The sequence below is a fragment of the Nycticebus coucang genome, chromosome 7 (assembly GCF_027406575.1).
Source record: "Nycticebus coucang isolate mNycCou1 chromosome 7, mNycCou1.pri, whole genome shotgun sequence".
Taxonomy (NCBI): Eukaryota; Metazoa; Chordata; class Mammalia; order Primates; family Lorisidae; genus Nycticebus; species Nycticebus coucang.
The window spans coordinates 119948661-119956247 of record NC_069786.1 but is presented as its reverse complement, the minus strand read 5'-3'; the positions used below and the strand labels follow the sequence as shown (position 1 = coordinate 119956247).

The 7587-nt window shown below is 39.2% G+C and overlaps 1 pseudogene; it reads right to left on the bottom strand.

Annotated features, from left to right (window-relative positions):
• Positions 1–1227: 1227 nt before the first annotated feature.
• Positions 1228–1346, bottom strand: LOC128591099 (uncharacterized; annotated as a pseudogene).
• Between the last annotated feature and the right edge of the window lie 6241 nt (positions 1347–7587).

Sequence of the window (7587 nt, the reverse complement as noted above, 5' to 3'; positions counted from 1 at the left end):
TGTCTCATCAAAGTCCTCCCTGGCTGGGAAGTTGAAGGCACAGGTGTGCATGGGGCCTTTGAAATAGCAAAATGTGTTGCTTCTTAAATACTGGAGGCCATCACTAAGTATCCCCCTGACCCCCCGTGCTTACCTGTAATACACTAAGTTCAGTCAATCACTTATGAGGTTTATTCAAAATATAAATCGAAGTTCATCTTTAAAAGTATAGTTCTTAAATGAATCACATTTGCTTTTATATTTGTGGATGTCAGTATTTAGTAAAGCCATAGAGATTTTTCAAATAATTTTTTTTTGTGGGGCCAGGGCTGGGTTTGAACCCACCACCTCCAGCATATGGGCCAGTGCCCTACTCCTTTGAGCCACAGGTGCTGCCCCTCAAAATTATTTTTTTAAAGTAGGCTTTGGGATTGGGTGTGTTTGTAATCCCAGCACTTTGGGAGGCTAAGGCAGGAAGACTGAGTCCAGGAGGTCAAGTTTACAGTGAGCTACAATCATACCACTGCACTCTAGCCTGGGTGATAAAATAAAACCCTGTCCCTAAAAAAAATAAATTTCCTTTGTTTGGGTATCATTTCAGTACACCAATATGTGTGTGCATGTGTGCATCCATCTGTATCTGCACCTGCATCTCTAAGAACATAAAAATACATATATAATGTATAAACCCTTCTGTAAATCCTGCCACAATTCTTTGATACAACTGAAAATTCTATATTCATGGATCCAGTGTTATTTTAAAGTCAATTTGAACTTACAAATTGTATGATCCTGCTCTTACACCATCAACCAATCTAAGACAAATTATAGCATTCCTTTATTTTGCCTGGTAAAATGTCAATACCAGGTCAAACCAAAGATCAAATTCCCTTTCCATCCAGCATTTCAAAATGTTATTGGAGAACTGGGCAAGGCAGGGTACATGTCACACAGAAGAAGTTTCTTTTTTTGTTTAATTAAAAAAAAAACTTTTTTAGGGCGAGGTGTAGTGGTTCACCCCTGTAATCCTAACACTCCCCCAAGGCAGGGGGTCACTTAACCTCGGGAGTTCCAGACCAGCCTGATCAAAATGAGATCCCTGTCTCTACTAAAAATAGAAAACTTAGCCAGGCATGGTGGTGGGCACCAGTTACTTGGGAGGCTGCGGCAAGAGGATTGTGTGAACCCAGGAGTCTGAGGTTGCTGTGAGCTATCATGACGCCATGGCACTATAGCCTGGGGCAACCATGTCAGACTGATAACGTGCTGACATTGAAACACAGTTTCAATTGATAACAGTTTGAGGGAGGCACATCTCACAGATGCACCGAACACCCAGTCACCACGCTTGTGAAGTACAAAGGAATTGAGAGAAGTTCCTTCTTAAATTTGGAACATGTGGCCAACACCCTATGGAGAAAAATATTTAGAGACACTTAGATACACACACGCACACATACACGCGTGAGAAATAAAATTATCTTATATAGATATAGCTAATGCTCTATATACTATAGTAACAGCTACAAAACATCAAATCTTTTAACCAACAGGTGTTCTTTTAACTTTGACAACAAATGGTAGTCCATCATGAAACTATTTGCTTTGTCCTTTTAATGATGGACGTGACATTGTGCCATGGCACAGAGTTCCCAGGTGATGCTGAGGGTGGCTGCTATGCCTGCTGGGTTCAGGGGCAAAGGACTGCTCAGAAATGGCTTTGGAATGGACTCACAGTTACATGGACCTGTAAAGAACTTTAGCTTCCTGTCTCCCCCTTTCCTTTAAAATTGAGAGGTATGTGGTTACCTACCCAGAATCACACAACAAGTTAGGTGTGATTACTAAGTTAGCATGTGATTACTCTGGACCCTTAGGGCTCCTGAGTCCTGCACCCAGAACATGGGCCCTGGCAAGAGGACCTGGGCTCCTGTGTCTCAGCTCCACCACCCACCATCAGGATTGCCTGAAGCCCCCTAAAGCCTCAGTCTTCAGGACCTCATAGAGCTATTTTAAGGGCTAAACGTTACAATATACATAAAGTATCTGGCTCTGTATTTGGCACATTGTAGATGGTCAACAATTACTGACTATTGTTTTTATATAACACTACTTATTCAGTATTATGCTGCAGTATTAATAAAATACTGGGAAAATTAATCAGTATTTTATACAATAATACAACAGCATGTTCTTTATCTAATAAAATACTTTAAAAAGGTTATTGCAGCCAGGTGCAGTGAATCACATCTGTCTCATCCCAGTACTCTGGAAAGAGGCCAAGGTGGGAAGATTAGCAGAGCCCAGGAGTTTGAGACCAGCCCGGGCAGCACAGTGATTTCCTGTGTCTAAAAAAAAAAAAAAAAAAAGTAAAAAGATCGTTGAAATCATTATTTGATCATGAGCACTAGTAACACTGAAAGGTCTCAAAAAACAAGATACATGCTTTGTTGTCGCCATTTCATTATCAACACCTAAGGAAAAGGAATTTAGCTTCTTCCACTATTTTGGCAAGTGTCTCACTTGATTTAATACAACAGAGAGACAGAACTGACATAGCACAATATCCACCCATTCAAAATGTAGTGTTTAGGGCCTTGTAATGGATTCACAGCATTTGCATCCATTACCATGATTAACATCAGAACATTTTTCATCACGCAGAAAGAAAATCCCATACCCATTAGCGGTGATTGACTTGATTTGTAATCTGTAGGTTTTACCACCAGTTTTTGAACATAGCTCTATCAAAGAAGCCTCACTGTTATTACAAACATGTGAGACCACGGCAGCTTCTGGCTTCTGTTTCCTCTGGCTGGCCCCTATTCTTTCAGTTCTGTCTACCTGCAGTTTTCAGTTAGCCCCACCCCTGTTTTCTGTTTTGTCTTTTATCCCAGCAAGAGAATTTAAAATAATTTAACGTACTGACTCTTCAGTATGGCAATTTGAAATGCTCACAATTTCACTGCAATCTCCTCACAAATATTCACCCTTGCCAAGGCATGGGAAATAAAAAATATTCTATCCAGGTTACAAATCACACCCACATATTATTTTTCAGGCAGAAAAACATGTTTATTCATGAAAACGTTTACAAACTGAGAGCTCTTAAGAAACACACAGCAACAAATACTCTTAAGGAAAATATAAAAATTCACTGTGTCCTGTGAAGATTTTAACACATAACAAAGTATGTTATTCCATAGTTTTGAACGATATAATGAAGGAAGCTTCTTAGATCATTTCTATTATTTTTATTTAGAGAATTAAATTATCTCTTAGAAACCCATGACTAAAGGTCATTGTGATCCTGGAGAGATTCCATTAGCAATTGATGTTTTTCATATATGTAAGAAAATGAGACAACCAATTCAGCTCACTGCATTTCCTGAACAAACAGAAACAAGTGAGGATGGTAGAGGAACAGGTAGTTATCAGATAAATGTACACCTCCAATTAGATGTTATCTCCATGACAGATATAAAGCCAGGCAGAGACACCAGAAAGAGGCAGGAGGGACCTTGGAGATCATTCCCTCCTAACTCTATTTAGATAGGAAGGAACCAAGCCCAGGTCGCCTGGCTAATTCCTAGAAGACCAAAGGCTAAAGAAGGCTTCCTCAAACTTTTTAAACAGGGGGCCAATTCACTGTCTCTCAGACCGCTGGAGGGCCAGAGTATAGTTTAAAAAAAAAACAAAACTATGAATAAATTCCTATGCACACTGCACATATCTTATTTTGAAGTAAAAAACAAAATGGGAACAAATACAATTTACACCACCGCATGTGGCCCGCGGGCCATAGGTTGAGGACCCCTGGGCTAAAGGATTACCCAAAAGAGAAGCCTAGGCCAGGGGTGGTGACTCATACTTGTAATCCCAGCATTTTAGGAAGCTAAGGCAAGAAAATGGCTTGAGACCAGAAGTTCAAGACCAGTCTAAGCAACACAACAAGACCCTTTCATCTATAAAAAATTTTTTTAAAATTAGCTGGGCACGGTGGCACATAACAGTAGTCCCAGCTACTCAGGATTGTAAGGCAGGAGGATCACTTGAAGCCCGGGGTAGAAGGCTCTAATCAGCTGTGACTGTACTACTACACAACAGAATGAGACCCCATCTCAAAAAAGAAAAAAGAAACAAACAAACAAAAAAGAAGCCTGGAGAATAAAGAAGAGTAGGATAGTGAAGGTTCTCTGCTTGACCCAGCATCACCCATAGCCGCAGTGCAGAGTCTGGAATCCAACCAGAAAGATCCACTAAGCTTCCAAGTTGGTCTGAAAGTGGAGTTGGAGGGAAGTGCACAGTCCTTGGGGTTATAAGGACTATCAGGTTTACTGTTGTTCTCAAGAGAGACTAAGATAATTCTTAACCAGAATCTAAGTGCTATTAAAGAAAAAAAAAAAAAAAAGCAGCAGCAGCAGCTGTGACAACCCAGCTGGATGAGGCCAGAGCTAGAATGGAGCCTGGGCTTATGGTATCAAAATGTGACAGAGGCTGTGCTTCCACCGCGTGTGAGTAATGGGTTGCTCCAGCCTGCGCTAGCCATAGCATGACTACAGGGAACAACCTTTCCCAGGTCTGTCAGTAATCCTGGGTGTAAGACTCCTTGCCTTACTCACCATTCCACGGCATGTGGTTCTAGAGCAATGGTTCTCAACCTTCCCAGTGCCGCAACCCTTTAATACAGTTGAGAACCAGTGTTCTAGAGCTTAAACTTGGACTTTGCCCAGGACACAGCACCAAAATAACTCTTGCAAAAGGGAAAAATCAACAATGTGGCATACCGGCCTCAAAAAAGAAAAATATTCTCCATGCTAACAAAAGAGCTTGCTTCAGAGTTGTTTAATCCCTTGTTTCAAGTAGATTTTTAATCATACTCTACTTTTTTGACACTTGTGTTTTATAGGAGGATTCTGAGATTTATTAATCAACAATCACAGACTAGCAGCACCTCCTGCTTACTCTAGGGCAGAATAATACAAACACAGAGTCACTTTCAATCTGCATTTAACCTCGCTGGGGTTTGACTGCTTCATCTGAAGAAGGAATAACTAGACAGATGATGAAGTCTCTTCTAGATCTAAACCTTGGCTCCTTTGACACAATCCACCAAATTCCCAGATTAGTGCCATAAGCACTCATTCAGAGACTGCTGAAGGCCTGCTCCTTCAGGGTCAAGATCAAAATGTAAGCAAGACATAGATTCTGCTCTGAGGAACACATGATCCCATAAGCTAACTATGGACTGAGATAAACTCTCCTTTTTCATATAAGATAATATGGCAATAAGCTGGAGGTGTTTGAGAAGGATTAACTACAGTAATCAAAATAAAAGCTAGTAGAGAAACCCTTTTGTTTTAAAGATAAAGACATACTTTTGTGTTTGCAGTCCTAGAGAAACAAGAATAACTGGCTAGTTATTTTAGATGGTTCCCTATTTTTCTCCCTTAGAAAGATGTACAAACTCTACTTGAAGTAACTCCTCCAGCTCCCCTAAATAGACATTTTGCCACTTAGGTTAAAGAAAAACAAATATGAGAACTAGCACTCTTGTGCTATTGGGGGAAAAAGGGAATCAACAAATCCTATGGACAGGGTCTCTTGTCAGAGGAAAACAATATAGAAATAATGCACCCAAAAATTCTTTTCACATTTATCAGAAAGTTTGGTAGTCTACATCAGAGAGGTAGTTTGAAAGAGATAAAAAGTTACAGAAGTGTGGATGGATCACACCTCTGTGCTTCCCACCACAGAAATGTATCTTCAAATGAAAGGGGTTTCACTTTTAAACCTATACATATAAAAAGGCTCACTCATCATCCCTAAAGTATACACATTTTGATTGTTTTCATAGTAGTGGCAAAGATTTGTATTAAAACATGTAGCATCTGTCATTGAGGTTTCCCTTTATAAAGAGCACAATTGGCTGGCCTTCATAGACACTGAAGGTGCAACCTTCAGCACGAGCGTAACAGATTTAACTGGTCACCAACAACTTCATACACTTCTAGGGCCAACACAAAGGAAATGACTCAGTTAGTGCCCAGAAGGGGGAAAATGTCCAGCTCAAATAGCAGACATGCACATTTCCCCAAGGCAATAGGCCTAGTTTCTCTTACAGTGTTCTAGGGTTATTTTCTGCTATTATTTTTTTGCTTTGCTATTTAAAATTTATGTGCAATTACATAGCAGATGGGAACTCTTACAATAGGAGAGATCTCTATCAAACCTTGCTGGTAAATATAATACACAAAGAAATCTTTCCTGGAACATATAACTATACTTTAAGTATATGAAGAGAGTTCTGGATTAAAACTCCATGGCTGGATTAAAACCTTTAAAGATGATAAAATGTGAAAATATAACCCCACTCTCCCCCAACTCCGCCACTTGTACTGAAAAATAATGTTACATATGCCAAAATTAATGTTGCTATGTATAGATATTTTAAAGGCAAAAGCACAAATTCATGAGAGAAAACTTTTTCATTTTTTTAATGCCTCTGGTTTACTAAGTGTGGGTTTTAACTGCCTACTAGATAATCTAGCTCAGCGGTTCTCAACCTGTTCATCGTGACCCCTTTGTAACAATGAAAATACATTGCAGCATTAGGAAGGTTGAGAACCACTGATCTAGCTGATGTTGGGTGGTCCTCCCTCCTTATGTGGCATAGTCTTTTAATAAACTTTTCCAAGAGAGTAAAATTTCATGGTTTGTAATAACTTAAAGGTACCACTTTGACAAAGAGAGAACTAATTTCGAGCCTACAGGCTAGTGAACTTCTAGATCTTTCCACTAGTGTGAAATAAAAAAAAAAATAGGCCAAAAAACTTCATGTAGAACAATTGAGAAGGTTCACTTTTTTTTGGTTTTCGGTTATGAACTGAACCCAATCCAGTCTGTAGTCCAGAGTTTAATGTTTATAAATTAGAAGACTGAAGACATATTATCTATTAGTTAGAAAGCAACTCAGTGAAGTTGCCCACAAACAGCTAGAGTGGAGAAGGCAGAAAAGCAAACATCTAGCAATGGAGATCATTTGGAAACTAGACAATTCTTCTTACTGACTAATTACGTAACACTTGGTGACTAATAATCAGAAACCTCCTCCTGATTTGTTCGCTAAGCAGCAGCCTACAGTATAGTTAATTACTGGTGTACAGTTAAATATAGAAATTGTCTTCTTGTAAAAGTGGGTCTTGTCTTACAACAGGTTTCATCTTACAGCACAGCTTGAAAAATTCTTTGCTTTATGACAAAGTTTGTCTGTATATTCCACCATAACTATCAATACATTCATTAAACAAGTACTCATTTTGTGCCTACTAAGTGCCATGAGCTAACACAGGCACTAGGGAATAGCAGTGAGCATGAAGCACAAGGTTCCTGCTCATTTTGCTTCAAAGAAGACTCATAACCTAAGTCAAATGTGAAGTAGATACATTGCGCAAGATAATGTTCTTTCCTTCAAAGCTTGCCTTACAATGGAAAGAAAATTAAAACTATTTCTATTACCATAAAAACATTTTTGAATTTCCAATGTCCTAGAACATCTGCAAAAGCACATCTTTCAAATAAACTTCCTTGTCTATAGCAAATGAGTGT